Source organism: Colius striatus, chromosome 5, assembly GCF_028858725.1.
Source record: "Colius striatus isolate bColStr4 chromosome 5, bColStr4.1.hap1, whole genome shotgun sequence".
Classification (NCBI taxonomy): Eukaryota; Metazoa; Chordata; class Aves; order Coliiformes; family Coliidae; genus Colius; species Colius striatus.
The window spans coordinates 8,180,706-8,196,915 of record NC_084763.1 but is presented as its reverse complement, the minus strand read 5'-3'; the positions used below and the strand labels follow the sequence as shown (position 1 = coordinate 8,196,915).

General features: G+C 39.6%; 1 protein-coding gene across 5 annotated transcripts in view; it reads right to left on the bottom strand.

Annotated features, from left to right (window-relative positions):
- Positions 1-16,210, bottom strand: part of ELMO1 (engulfment and cell motility 1) — a 309,377-nt gene that overhangs the window by 271,910 nt on the left and 21,257 nt on the right. Inside the window, exons 3-4 of one of the 5 annotated variants that reach the window (XM_061996716.1) lie at positions 12,455-12,549; positions 10,525-11,977 (exon numbers count right to left, since the gene is read on the bottom strand). The exons of 3 other annotated variants lie outside the window; for them this stretch is intronic. The gene's annotated coding sequence lies outside the window, so the exon portion shown is untranslated. The remainder of the gene's footprint in view (positions 1-10,524; positions 11,978-12,454; positions 12,550-16,210) is intronic. One more of the 5 variants, XM_061996714.1, reaches the window with a different exon arrangement.

The following is a 16,210-nucleotide window of genomic DNA, read 5'->3' as shown; positions in this document are numbered from 1 at the left end:
CAATTCCACAGAGGAGAATGATGTAAAGTATGCAATTACTAAGTTCATTACAGTATGTTTCATTAACTCAATGAGCTCTTTTATAATTGCAACAGACATTAAAAGATTAAAGTACTTGGATAAAATCCAAGTACCTTTTTAGTGCTCTGACGATTGCCAGAGTTCTTATCTTCAGAAACACCCAGTAACATCCCTTCACCAAATGCCCTGTGAGAGTAACCACAGTTCATCCCTTCTTGCTTTCAGACTTCAGCGTTCCTGAATTAAATTTTCCCGTTGCACTTGAGGGTGAGGGTTGGCAAATCCACTCTTCAGTTAACTGTCTAGTTCAGTTTGACATAGAAGTGCTTCCGAATAAAGCTGTCAACTGAAGTCAACCATTCTGAACTTCCTAGAGGGCTAACACCTGGCTGAAAAGCCCTTTGTGTGAAAATGGCAACACTAAAACAAAGCACATCACCCCGTGTAACTTTTCATCTGCTTTCAGTAGTAGATGGCCGGTTTTCAGCCAGTAGATCTCCAATGTTCAAGTAGTAAGTGCACTTTAGCTGATAATCTCTTTAAAACAAAATGGGGTCATCTTTCTACCCTTCAGTAAAGCACCTGCACTCTGTTGTGAAGACTAAAACATATCTTTACAGGTTTAGCAGCATGGTGACAACAGTAAATCCAGCCTTACCCACTCTTGTTTTACGCTATATTAAGCATTACTCACAGGTTGTACATGGAAAGTATAAGCATTTCCAAGAAGCTGCAGTCCACATCTCTACTAACAGCATTGTCCATTTTCTTTCTGTCCTGCCCACCTCCGATCCCACAGCACCCCGATGTAGTTTTCATGCAGCATGCACAGAACTGTAGCCATGGCCCATCAGAAGAGCTTCCTTTGGAGTAAGGAATTACCATCAGGAAAGAAAAATCCTTTTTCCAAAGCTGCCAGGTAACTGTTGTGTAACAAGTAATGTTACAGACCAAGACTTGAGTTCCATTTCAATTATGGTCCCTTACTCCCATGAGAGAATTTGGCTGTTCTCTCAGAGCTGGATGTGACTTCCTTCTATCTTGCTTGGAAGATTACACCAAGGACACAGGGCTCACAAAGACATGTTCTCCACAACAGTTCCCAATTGTTGCTTCTTCAGCTGGGCATGCAAAATTTCAGCAGCCAGAGTACACCAGGAATGAAAGAAACATGTTTTTGAAGATTTATTTTTGGCATGCCTTTCTCCAAACTCTGGAGCTACTCCTACTAGCCAGGCCACCTTCACATGGTTTCTTCTTGGGGTGTTAAAAGAATTAGATGGATTTAAGCCATATCTCTTAACTTGGTCTCACACCCACTAATGCCAACAACTTTGAATAGGGCTGAGAAAAAAAAATGATGGCAAGAACTTCACTTAAGGCATTTGAAAGAAGTCCTGAAGCACTAGTGCACAGGGCAAAGTCTAATGCTCCCATTTAAACAAGACACAAAAATGCATTCTTGCATTTGCAAAAACAAACCTCTTGAGACACAAAAGCCTCAGATTCTTATTTGACCTCAGTGTCACTGAGAGAATGTAATCATTAGCAGCTAAGTGTAAGATACAGCAGACAAAAATCAACTGAAAAAAACCACCTGCAAATAAGACCTGATACCTACCATGCTTTTTCCCCACGGCACTGATTAAAGAGAAGAACTCCCTACTACATGTAGTAATTACACTGTTTAAATGAACAGAAGGCCTGTTTCTAACATGAGGATATTAAACTTTGGAACTCAGCACACTTGTTCTCAATTTTCTTTTATTCAAAGGCTTTGTGTGTGGCCATGCACTTGCCCTTTGGTCCTCTGTGCCTCCAACCGCCAACTATAAAATGGGGCACCACACTTCCTCCGAGAAGTTGAGAGGCATTTAGAGGCTACAGGGGGTTGTATCTAAATCAAGCTGACAGATTACCCAGAATGGGCAGATACCTTATTTATTCATGTGTTCAGACAGACTACTCATCCAGTGCTTCCTGCATTTTACCCTTCTAAGTCCTCAGGGTCCTGAGAGACTGGCGTACCGTACCTATTTCTTGCTAACATCCTTTGTTTCGATACAACACCTGCCACTAAAGAAAAAGAACAGAGGCAGAAGCAAAGGATGCAGCTTTAGAGTCTGCTGAAAGCAGTCTGTGCTCTTTTAGCATTTCAGAGCACGTTGCTGCAGTTATCGATCACAGGGCTTCTCACAAGAGTCTCAGGTATGTGCTTTCAGATGGGACAGAAAGGGGTAAACTGTTTTGCAGCTGCTATTTATTGGCCAATTGCTTCTAATTCTCTGCCTAAATAAAAGATTCATTACTAACACAAAATGACAAACACTTTTCTAGGTGGAATATATATTTTAAATTAAATCAGCAAGGGAAACTAATTTCCCAGGCTAAATAAAAGCATCACCATTACATTCATTCAAGCCAAGGCTAAAAAAGCACATAGTACACACTGTAGGGAGCAAGTGTGAAGTCTCATTGCCACTTTTCTTTATATACAAAGCTGTTTTTCCTTACATTAAGAGTCCCCAAGGCACATACAAACATCTGAGAAGCCAATCAAAATGCTCTTTACCCCGTTCCTCCTTCTAGTCAGGCTTTCATTTAATACAGGTGACTTTGCCAAACACTGTCTGCTTTAGTTTTAGAGCCCTGAAATTTTAAGCTCAACTCAAAAACAACCTGTCATCTGGCTCTTTGGTTCAGTCATTTCTGGCAACTGCCTTATTTTCAGCACACACATGACAGGAAGAGACTGCTGTCCTGAGACACTTACCTTGTTCTGGTCCCAAATCATCTCTGTAGTTTTAGTCAGTGAAATTAATGCATGGCTGCTGGCTACTCTGCTCTCTTGCCTTTGCTTTTAGGCATTTAATTGCTGAAGTGGAAATACAGATGTTAAAAGGGACAGGTATATGCCAGGAAACACTTGTCTCTTGCTTTTAAAACACATAATGCGACAGCAAGATGAATCCCACAGCTACGAAGGATCCCAGTATTCTCAGGGTAAAATGCTGAAAGGGTCTTGCATGGAACAGTTTCATCTCTAACAAGATCGAACTGATCTGGTGAACTAGGGAGCTGCCTGTTTTTAATAACTCTTTTCCCAAATCTGTCTTTTTTTCTCCTGGTTCATTAACCAACTTTCATAAAGAAAGAAGAATCATATCTTAAAAGGAAGAAGGCAGCAAGGTGGTTTTGCATGCCACCAGCCAAGTTACTACAGTATCTGTTGTCATTTTCTGTTAAAAAAAAAAAACCAAACAACTATACCAAAGGTTGGTAGTTTCTTCTAACAGCTGAGTAGTAAAATGCCTTGTTGAGCACGTTTTCCTTTTCAGCAGCTACCCATGTGATGATGCATGCAGCACGGCTATTAGCTTGTGTGTGAGAAGGAGGGACTACAGGTCTCTGTTCTCAGGCTCTGTCCCTGTAAATTTTCATTTCTGAGTTTGCAAAAATACATTCTATTTTATATAGATGACAAAGCTAGCAATGATACCCAGGAAAGCTGCTTTCAAGAATTTTAGAGTGTCATCTAAGGCGTGACTTGACCTGGATCTACTTTTGGATTATTTAATTATTGACTTACAAAAGGTGCACTAAAAAGTCATTGGACGTTAAAAAAAATCATTTGTATTTAAGATATTATTTTCCCTTTTGTATTACAGCTTTAAGACCCACTAGAGTAAGTAGGGATAAGATTTTAATGTGTTTTCCTTGCATTTAGCACAGAAAAGTTTCACAGGATCAACTCTCCGAAAGAATAGCAACAGTCAGAAGTTTTACTGTGTTCTTTTTAACAAGGATGAGGTGGGGAGAGATTTATTTATTTCTTTTTTAACAGAACATTCATTCATAAAAGAAATCCAAACATAATACTTACCTTTAGCCTAGGCAATACAATTTATCTCTCTCACCTTTGGCGACTTTTTTCCCCCTTTTGTTTTCTGACTTTTCTTTCCCTTTACATGAACCATTCTCCAAAGCCTTCTTCCCCTCTCTCAAAGAGACTACATTCACTCACGTGCCAACCATTTCTCCCCAGGCAGAGGTTTTGTACCAACTGCTGCATTATCATCTCAGCTGAAGCACATCCCAGAACACTTCACCTCTCCCCAATCTCTGTCTGCACATTTGAGGTTTTTAAAGCATAAAGATACAAGACCTTGACTGGCAACTTGGGAATTTGAAAAGTGCACATTGATACTTCATTCTTCCTGTATTGGTTTTTTTTTTTAATGGCAGATTCAAACAATCTCTGCTCTGCAGAAGCCAATTACTGAAGCTTTCATGAGGGTTAAAAGTTTAAAAGGAAAAGTGGTTTCTTCATTTGGCAGCCTCTTTCAACAAATCTGATAAAAAGATGCCAAAGAATGAGCAGATGTGTAGGTATGACAGCAAGGGGAACGAGGGGATAGGTCTCAGTTTTTAGTTCTCTTATTTATGATTCCCTTTCTTCCACCAGGTTCTGATCTTATTCTCTTCAGGAGGGCACTGTCCCAAATATTAACTACCAGCAATGACAAATAGCTAAGAGAAACATGTTTCCTGCTGTCTTCTTCCACACACACACACAGTCCTCAAAGCACATTTTACCTTGAATCCTTGGGGAAAACGTGTCCCACACACACACAAGGCATAACCATGAAAATTATACCTCTCTCTCAAGCATGCAGGCTTACTATGGCTTTTCTCAAAATCCCCTTCTTGCTGACAGATATAAATCAAACAAGCAAACTTCCTCTGTTAAGTTAAAACTTCGCATGGCCACAAAAGACTTGCCTTTTTTTAAAAAAAACAAACCCAAAAACTTTAACTTTGCACATGAACATAAGCACCAGAAGTAACAGCAAAAGAATATCATCTTGTGTTGGTTTGCCTAATGAAAATACACTAACCACAAAAGGAAATGCTTCAGATCGGTAATGAAGGGACTGATTCATATGCCCCAGAGAACAAGTGCTGAACAATGTACACTCAGTGAGATTTCAGCTTTATCCCTTATTAAAATAAAACCACGTGCCTGATCTTTAACCCACTTTGATTTATTAATGCTTTTACTTTTCAGGATTATGGAAGTATGTATGAACAGAGGAGCTGGAAGAAAATAATTCATCATGAAAACATAAACCAAACATTAGAATAGCCATCAATCTCTCTTCCTCACTCAAAAAATCATGTGTTTATAGTTTTGAAAGTCTAGATGGGTATTCCAGTTTGAAAAAACGCCACAAAAGTAGCCTGATGTAAGCAATAAAATACATCACAGATGTAATATAGCCTGTGCTACTGTACACAGTTGATCATGCATCAATCCACTAAAATGCCAAATGCATTTGAAATATATGAGAGTTTTGACAAGAAAAAAATGAAATCTCCTTTGAAAAGGTCAGAGATTTACTGGGCTTGAGCTGTGAGTAAATAAATCCTCAAACCCAAAGAATGACCATGTGCTTTATCTCGCAATGTCTTATGTTCCAGACACCTTCCTCACCAGAGTCCTCAACTGGAATGCAAATCTGGATTAAAGTCACAATGCAGAACAAGGTTTTATCCATTCGGTTGAGTCCCGTTCCAGAAGATATTTGTTCTACATTACAAAGCGTGTCACATTTTCCACGGGGCATTCAGGAAACTAGTAGCACAGAAACAATGAACGGGATGTTGGAGGTCAGGATGGAGCTACACTTGCTGAATGCAAACATTAGAGGAAGGATGGGGGGAGGACATGACGATGACATAGACCTTGCACACTTTTATTACTTAGCATCTTCTTGGTTCCAGCCTCTATACTTTACACAGTTTGCATTTGTGGGATGAGCAAAGTTTGCACGTAGCCCTTGCTGGGCTGAAGTTGTCCCTTGGTTTTACAAGACTTCAATGCCACAGACAACATAATAAGACCCTGGCAACCACAAGACAGCAGTAATGGCTTCAGCCAGTCCACCCCCATCCATTCTCTTGCTCTCAGACTGTCTGTGCACCTAGCATTGGAATGTCTGCCAGTCAACCCAAGCACAGCACAACAGGCTTTGGGTTTTTTGAACATTTCTGCAAATAAAACAATCACTGCTCAGAATTATCCCTGTAAGTTAGATTTGATCCATTACTACGTTACTAGTGTCCTGTATCTGGAAACACTGGCAGCATGAATATCCCCACAGCGATAGGGTAGCTGCACAGAAAATAAAAGCAATATTCATATGTTGAAGTTTCCCATATCCACCACAGTTCATAAGGTGGTACTTACCTCCTCACTGGATCCTTCCTTTATAGGAAAGCCTTTGCACAGCACTTCAGTTGAGTCAAAGCTTATACACTTTCCCGAACCACCTCCCGGTAAACCCCACGCTCCCAGCTCTTGATGGACTGCCTGTAAGGACACGTGCTCTGGGACCACAGGAGGAACCACAACTCTGATCCTCTCCTAAGCCATGCTGGCTGTTAAGGGGAAGGAACCACTAAGAACCTCAATTCCTTAAAGAAACGTTAAGATGTAAAAAATGGTGGAAGTACTTGAACAACAGTGATCTCTTGAGCACTGTTCTCACTTAGAAAAGCAGTCATCTGCTTTCTACAGCAATAAAGCCCCAACAAGCATTTGCAGCAGCATGCATTTCTATCTTCCCTATTTCAGACCTGGTTTTACTCATCAGACTTTCCACATGGCAATCCTAGAAGATTGTCTCTAATGTAATACTTTCTGCATCAAATTGAGAGGCCTAATTTGTGGCCACAGCTGTGGCCTGTTATCTGTACTTCATCGCTCCAATTCAGCACAACAAAAACTCCATAATTCTTCAAACTCAGACATGCCTCTACACCACAACAGCAATTAATTTGCCTCTTACAGCCTATGCCATTAAAATAAAACTGTAACACACCACAATCTGAAAATAAACCAAATTCAGTCCCAGCCCGACCCAGCCTCTTCGTAATTTAAAGAAAACCCCTGCAACTTCAGCACTTTAGAACTGAGACCGTTATCAGGAATTATTTTTATTCATATGCTTACTTTTAAATGTTACTGGTAAATCTGAAGCAATAACTTCACATTAGCACCTAAATTACGCCCTTAGCTAAACTTTTTACAGGGACTTTGAGGAAATAAATTCTCCTATGGTAAAAACAACAGTAAAACTTTCTAAAGTGTTTTCATATTGACCTAGAATAAAAACCCACAAAACACAAGAAAAAAACAAGCCCACAACTGTTGCACTGCAAATAATTCAAGTCTAAATGGCAGTTTTGAAGACAATTTAGTCTAAGAAATGGTATCCTATAAACCACTGACCAGGGGGTTCATTTGATAATGCCCTCATTAGGTGAGCTAGGGCCATCAAAGCTTTTTCTTAATAAGTTGGTTAATTGGCTTTTCATAGCAAGAAAGAAAAAAAGGTTTTCTTCCTTTCACTTGCAAAGGAGAGTCAGTGACTTTTACAACTTTACCCAACAGTAAAATAACACTAATCAGATGGAATAACACTTCTTCGTTACATCATGAAAAGAAACCTCACTTCAAAGTAAAGAGTATTTTAGACTTGAAATGAGTAAGTTTTTAATCAAAAAGGAGATTCACTTGAAAGCCACTGTGATTTTATTTGAACTTTTATTCACTAAGCTTACTCAGCTCCATTCTCTCCTCTTGGAAGCAAGTACAGTTCATAGTAGGTCACTTATATTCCATATGGAGCACAAGACAAAACTGCTTTGATATTCTCCTTCTCAATAGATTAGCAGATCAGTCCAGAGTCTAAGGAGGAAAATACAGCTTCCAGAACAAAACTCATTACATTAAGTAAACAGCCCGTGTGTGTCACAGCCATACCACTCAAGAAGCTCAGTGATTTAAGAGTGACCTCAGAATACAAACCCCACAATAGGAGAGAGCCTAAATATGGTACACTCCCCTTCATAATAATAATATACAATATTAAAGCACACCCTCCAAGTTTGCTGGTCTTCCACGAGTTTTCCTGAGGCTTAACTTGATGTAGCCACTGCAATCTTAAAAATAGTTCTTGTAAGTTTTCCTAGAGGCCCTTGAGGCCTTTTTCAAATTAACTGTGTAAGACAGAGAGGGCTTTTCAGCCTTTTATCACTCCCTTCCCTTTCTGCTCTGACAGGTATATTTTAAAGGCACATGTTCCTGACGATTGCTACCTCCAGTACCAAAGCATGAATCAAGAACTACCTTTCTCACAGCTGGCACTCATTATTTTTACAACTAAGGTGACTATTGAATCTTGCTGCTCAAAAAGAGATAGATAGTTACATTAAATAGTTTTACATGGTAATTTTAAGTGAGCTATTGCTAACTACACACCGCTATGCACCACAGCAAACTCACATGGGTAACCAATTAAAACAAATAAAACCTAAGGAAAACAACCATTTATCACTGGAGATGTAAAAAACCCTTAAAAATAAATTTAAAAACACCACACACAAAAAAAACCAAAACCCAACCCCTCCCAAATCAACCACCATCAGTCTTTTAAAACAAGCCTGATCACAGCTGTAATACACAATAAAAGATGAGATTCAGAGACAATAGTTTTATTGCACATTATATAACACGTCTCCATGTTTTACAGACCGTATGTTACTTGACTTACTCCTTCCCATAGATGACAGCCTTCTTTCTTCTTTTGCTTTATCATCATGGCCTTTACTCTGCAGGTACCAACTATCTGTCAGACTGATACAGACCTAAGGCAAGTTCAAAACATGTGTTCTTTAACTTGAATTTAGCTTTGAAGTCTGCTGCTTGTACTTCATGACAGAAAACAGGTTTTTGCAACTTAGATTGTTTACCTTCCCAGCTACACCAATTAGACTAATGAGAGTTGTTATCCCCACGAACAAACCTTTTTTTAATGCAGCAATTTAGCTTCACCAGCTCAGGCTTTCAGAAAAGCATCGGGAGTTGATATTTGCAATAAAACCACGGGAGCCGCTTTTACTGTTAACTTAGTGATCTCAAAGTCCTTCATAAGTACGTTCTTGAACTTCCCAGTTTACATATTATTGGCATTTACTATAAGGTATGCAAATATATATCATTGCTCAGGCGCAAGTTCTGTGACTTCTTTGTGTTCACTGCAGCAATTAAAGGCCTAATATGCACAACATCTCAGTACTCCCCCTCCCCAAAATTACTAATCCAAGACCGTTCATGGTATAAACTGGTGTATGATGTAAGTTGTGCAGATGAGGAGCAGAGCATCGGGGCCCAGACTATAGCTGAGGTAATAATATCTCTTGGTTTGGTAGCCTATCTACACTTCAATGAAACATGAAGGATTTCATGCATCCTCAAGAGTACAACCACATGGGAGGAGGAACATATCAATTGCCCAATATATCATAGAATGGTAGGGGTTGGAAGGGACCTTTAGAGATCATCTAGTCCAACCCCCCTGCAGAAGCAGGTCAACCTAGATCAGGTCGCATAGGAACATGTCCAGGTGGGTGTTGAAGACCTCCAAGGAAGGAGATTCCACATATCATTTACTTGTATGCACTTTTGCAACGTGGCAGCCCACAATGCATTCCTGCCCTGTGCATCTGAGTGAACATTATCCGCATAAATGCTGTTGATCATAAGATCTGCACGCCAAGGTCAGAGACTCACTGTCAGAGCTTAAAGTAGAAAATAAAAGTAAATTTCTTTGCTGTTGGTTTCCACAAGGGGAGGATTTCACCACTTAACTCCTAAATTCAAGGCTAGTGCTACAACCGTAAGAGCAACTTTTTACATAGGCAGCAAGCAGTGCAGGAATCAAAAGAAACACAAAAGGAGACCAACTAACTACTGAAACGTTCCAAGTCTTTATTTCTTTAAGATATTGCATAGATTCTGATGATGACTAAGAACTTTATTCATGAAAAATCAACCCCAAATAACTCAAAGAACATTCAGCGTGGGAGGTTCTTTTGCAAAAATTAAATAGCAATTGTGATGAAATAGTATCTTCTGCCGAGTTACCAAAGAATTTACATTTTGCTCATGCTCTTACCTAACTGTGTATAGCTAGGAACCATACACAAGGGATACTAGCCAATTTATCTCAAAATGTGCAATTATTTCCAAAAGGGAATGTGGAAGAGAAGAAAGCAAGGTTCCTTTTTAAAAACAATCTTCTTAAGGCAAAGTTCTACTCCACAGCTACCCAATGGATCAAACCTCTAGTTTACATCAGCTGCAGATCTGCATAGTGGTAATTTTAGCAGTATTTCAAAAAATGCTGGCTAAGTGCAGAGCATGTTGGATCTACATTTGCATTCAAACTAGTTATCACTGACTTACTTGTACCCACAAGCTGATGCCTCATGGTTTAAAACCTGATGTCTCAAAAGTGCTACCAGAAGATGACAAGAAAGGCCATTAGCAGAAATCAGTATTTTCTAAGTATGCTTTTTAGAACTCCTTTCTCCTCTCTCACCTGTGCTACATTCATAGGAACACAATTTTAGTAAGTTAAGCCATAAGCTACTTACTTTCAGGTACACCACCTTGACTTTTCATGAACATCAACAGGTCAACAGACACAATGTTTCCAAAACTGTCATTAGAACACACGTACTTTAAGGATCTTAATTCTCAGATATTAAACAAACAAAAACCCCAAACTTAAAAGTAAACTTATACACACCCTGTTTAGTTAAAATAACTGGCTTTTAAGGGGCTTAACAATACCACAGAATCTACCCTCCCTGATGCATTCAAACCTCAGCCTGAGGAAACACTACTCAACATCATACTGCTGTGAATCTGAAGGGAAAAAGAAACCACAGCTATCATACAATCATAGAATGGTAAGGGTTGGAAGGGACCTCTAGAGATCATAGAATGGTAAGGTTGGAAGGGACCTTTAGAGATTACCTAGTCCACCCCCCCCTGCAGAAGCAGGGTCACCTAGATCAGGTCACATAGGAACACATCCAGGGGGGTCTTGAAGACCTCCAAGGAAGGAGCCTCCACATCCTCCCTGGGCAGCCTGTGCCAGGGCTCCCTCACCTCAACAGGGAAATAGTTTCTCCTTATGTTTAAATGGAACCTTTTCTGTTCCAGCTTCATTCCATTGACACCCACCATTTAGATATTTGTAAATATTAATGAGAACCCCCCCTCAGTCTCCTCTTCTCGAGACTAAGCAGCCCCAGTTCGTGCAGCCTTTCCTCGTATGAAAGATGTTCCAGACACCCTGATCATCTTGGTGGCCCTGTGTTGGAGCTATATCCTAGTTTCTCTTTAAAAATGTATAAAACCAATTCTCCTATTTAAAAGGTCTTTTTCCTTAGCATTGAAACAATACATTTGTTCAGCTGAAGAGATCAAACACTGTCTAACCCCATCAGCTTAGGACAATGTGCTATTATGCTTCAAAGTCACATGTAGCACATCTCAACTGAAACGTCAGAGAAGCAAGGCATTTAAATGCATATTTGACATACTTTTTGCAAGTCAGTATGTTTCACTTGTCAATGAGGCTGTGGGTGGGAGAGGAAAAGGTTGGTTTCTTATGGATTTGAGTGTAAAGGCATCACTTGACAATTCAAATCATCAGATGTTACAACTGCCCACTGCTAGATGCTGCCACTACAGGAAAAGTAAATGCCAGAGATGACCATCCTGCATATTCGAGGGTGCACTTACAATCACTGTCTGTCTCCTATCATATAGCAGCATTATACAGTCCTCACGCTGCAATGCCAACATGAGTAATTTGTCATGAAATTTTCAAGCCATTCATTCTTATTTGTGCATAACAATATTTACTATTCTCAAGTACCCCACGTCACTGGATTTATATCAAGCCTTGAACAATGAAGAAAAAGCAGTGTCTTTTGAAAGGTCCAAAGTTGCTGCTGACATTTTGCAAACCAGCCTTCTACTGTGTGAAGTTCTGGTCAGGCAGAGCAAGCTTTTTGTCACATTTTGTCTGCACTTCTGTAAGGGATAAGAAAAACTTATTTACCATTTTTTGGTTAGTGTGCATATACCTCCCTCATCTAAGAATCTGCAAAAGACAGAGCACATTTTATCTTACACAAATATACTAAGCCAGTTGCACCAAAGCAGATCTAGATGACTGACCTCTATGCTACATTAAAACCATCGTTTGTTTGTGTCTGTCATCATTTTACAGAAAAATAACTATATGCATAGCTACAGTTCCTGTAGATAATTTTCCCCATCTCCATCCTTACCTTTACACTAATGAATCAAGTCAAAACCAAACTTCACATTTCCATTTGGATGCTAATCAAATACCACCACACAGCTGTTACTTAGCATTTCTCATATGAAGAGCAATTAGTCCTTTTGAGGATATCAATAACATTAGTGACAATTTGCAAAGGAGGGATGTGAGAACCAGAAGAATAAGTTGAGTAGTATCAGAAAGTGAAGAGACAGTTGTCTCACCTGAGGATGTTAATACACAAGAAGAGAAAACCCAGGAATTTACACTGAACTGGCTGATCTTGTCAACTGCTCATTTGAACACGACTCCAATTTGCCTACAAGAAAATAATGAAAGTACATGCAGATAAACTTTACTAAAAGCAGGTTAATAAGATTACATTAAACGTCTACAGGCATTTGAGTAAAACTTAAATGCCTTTAATTTGATTTAATGTACTTAACTGAGGAAGTAAAGAAACCAAAACTAAAGCCACTTAAATTCTGCTTAGAACTCCTTGCATAGGACTACTATGTAATTTAATCCACTTCCAACACATATCTTAGCTCAGATTAATTTTTCCAAGTGTCCTATGTAGGCAAACCCTCAGCACATGTTAAATGCATAGGCAGCTTTCTCAAAGAAGATAAATCACCTTATACTTAGCATAACAGACTGAGATTACTGATGAGTTGCTGGTGACCTATAAATTCCCCTTATGACGTGCCAATATCCCACTTACATACCCCTAAGTAACAGAATCCAGATATCCTTAATCTCAGGTTTGATGTTTCCTATCTACTGGAAATTAAACCTTTAGTTTTGAGCTTATAGCAAAAACCAGTTTCAAATACAGCCTAAACGATACCTTTCAGTTTTATTATCCCTTAAATCCAAAAGGAAGACTTCACATGTGACATCTAATCTTTTATCTACCATTGTCAAGATTGATGGTTGCCTACAGATGTTCTGATACAGGTTGTTTCACTTAATTTCATGTAGATGCCTTAACTTCATTCAAATGAAACGTGCTTCCTTCACGATCAGAGTTTTCCAGACGTTCTCAAGACATGGAGGGCATGATGAGTAGGCTGACTCTTCTGTGTGCAAAGCTTCCTCATGTATATAAAAGTCATACACATAAAACCCTTGATCAAGATGACTCAGTTCCCTCTGTATAAGAGGTAGACACTGGCTAACAAACTGGATTTGCAAAACACAGGAGACTGACTTGTGGTTCTGAACAGCTGGAGATGTATTTCTTCCTAAACTCGTCTTCCCACAGGAACTGCGACTAAAGTCATAAAAACTGTTCCTTAGGTCAGGTCTTGCACACAGTCCACAGACAAGCACCTCACCTAACCTATCCACCACCTTACAGTGAGGTGGGCCTCAGAAGAAGCCAGCATCACTAGCCACAGGTGAGACAAGACCTGAAACCAAGGAGTTCTGCCAGGCTTCATTGCTACTCCCCTAAACAGGGGAAGAAAGAGCCGCCCTGCCTTAGCCAAGGGGGAAAAGTGCGTCAGCAGCCCAACTTGGAGGGGAAGGTACTGAGGTTCAGCTATTAAAGTGGCAGGAACTAATGTACAGCAGCTTTGTATTTCAAGTCTTGATCTTGCTGTAAAAACCCTGCACTCCCAGTATGGTCCACTAATGAAAGTGAAATACTTAAAAAACTAAAACAAGTTGTGGAAGCTTGTGTAGAAGACTGGAAACTGTGTTTTCAGTAAGATTTTTGCTTAAGTTAGTTAAATTAAGAACCCACCCTTTTTCATAGTTAATTCAAGGATACAGATGAAACTAGAAATGCACTCCTTCCCACTCCTATCACCAACCCCCACAGAAAAATATTTAAATAGCAGAGATTTGTAATCTAGAACAAAGAGCAGTATTCTGTGAAGTATCACCTAATTTAAATAAATCTCTCTCACAATCTTAAAGGCATTTTAAAACACATCACCACTGCTTTGTTATGTATTTGATACTTCACACTAGATCTCATAAACACTGGGATGCATCTTCCACAGACAGAAAAGTCTAATCGTAGATCTACGGTATTCAGTCAAACAATGACTTAGAAATTGTAAATTTATTCTGAATACCACTATAATGTTCTGTAGCTATGTTGCTGCTTTTTTGCTACAGCTCATTAGCCAAGTATTCTCCACTGATCACAAGTCACAGAATTCCTGAATATTTTAATTGTGTGCATGCAAATAATCTTTTTCCCTTCCAAGTTCTTAAGTGGGTCATTATTACAGAACTAAATGCCTCGTAACTCTTCATGCGTTTATTCTCACAGTGCCCCTCTCAGACAGCCTTAGCAGACAGCATTAGCCACTAAATCAATAAAAAATGACTAGGTAACCATGTAACCCAGAAGCACACAAAAAGCAGATAACATAGGGGGCAAAAGCAGCTTTTGATTAGAACCGTGATATAAATTTACTCAACTTTAGGAACAACAAACAAAACTCTGGATCTGTGGCACACGAGGCTGAGCCTCAATTGTTCTTGTGAGGATAACTTTGTGTTGGAAAGGTCAGAAAGATACAATTCCCCATAAAACATGCAAGAAATATAAATGTGACATGAAGCACATTCTCCCCGTGCCATTGAAAGATAACCAGGAACAAAATCTGGGGTGAAATGAAGACAAACATATGAAACTTTACCGAACACATGAAAGGTGATAACACAGAGAAACTGATTACTGACTTCCCCCCCCCATCATGGGCCTACTACTCAGCTACTTAAACTGCAGTGAAATGGAGATGAGCAACTCACTCAGCTAAGGGGGTGTATACAATACAATGTGTAACAGATGTAACCACAACTGTTCACTGCATAGAACACAAAATGCAAACACTTCACACATGGAGAGGTGCAAGAACAGCTTCTGAGCCCGATGAAATACAATCCCACTGCAATAATGGACCAGCTCCTCTTTCTTGACCCAATGCTTTGAGATTAAACTTGGAGCACATTCACTTTCTGACCAAGTGAGACAGCACTCGAACCAGTCCTCCAGAGTACAAATGGTCTATGTGGTGGGGAATCTCAGAAAGTTCACATGGATGGAACAGCCATTAACACTGCTGGCCTGACAAGCCACAGACGCCTCTTAAAACTTTTGGCTAGATCTTTGCCTAGCGATAAATACGGTCTTTGTCACATTGTGATTTCACCTTCAGTATGTGAGAAACAGACACCACACTAAACTACTAGAAGAAAACTCCCATGTGGAGGCCAGATGAGGCCATCCCTCCACAGGCCAAGCACAACATGACCATGATATACACTTGTCACACAACTGGGATGTAGCTGTAGAATCTTAATAAGTTCCCAGTTCACTGTGCATTGACCTTCCTCCCCACAGGCTTTTTACAATGAATGCTGCTGACCCAGGCCCCAGCAGAAGAAGACGAGTAGACAGCAATAGCCAATCAATTGGACAGCAGCAGAAATGCTTAGCACTGCCTGGATTCAGAACAGTATGGAAGATAAGGGCAGGGAGATCAGTTAGTTCCCCAACAGCAACTATCCTGAAAGGGCCAAATTTATCCACACTGACCAGATGGCTTCACAGCTTTAACGAGCTATATAATGCAAGGTGTCATCCAAGCAGCACTGGAATGACAACATATCTTCAACTTCAATGGAATAACCAGTCCAAAAAAACAAGTATGACAAAAAATGCACCAAAACATAGTACTACAAGAAAATCTACCTGTAAGTCTGACACAAAGCACAGTTTTCCAGTGCTAGACTATACTGTATAAATGCTGCTTTGCAAGATGGATAAAACATAGAGATAGGAAATATAAAAGACAAGTGGATGTGATTTGTGTAAAAACAGGCTATTACATAGATACAAAATATTTGGTTTGCTATTTATGAAGTACCTATAAAGTGCTCAGTGTTATCCAAATTGCAAAGAAAACTGTCTTCTGCTTTAAGAAACTGACAATCTAAGCGACAAAAGGGAATAGACA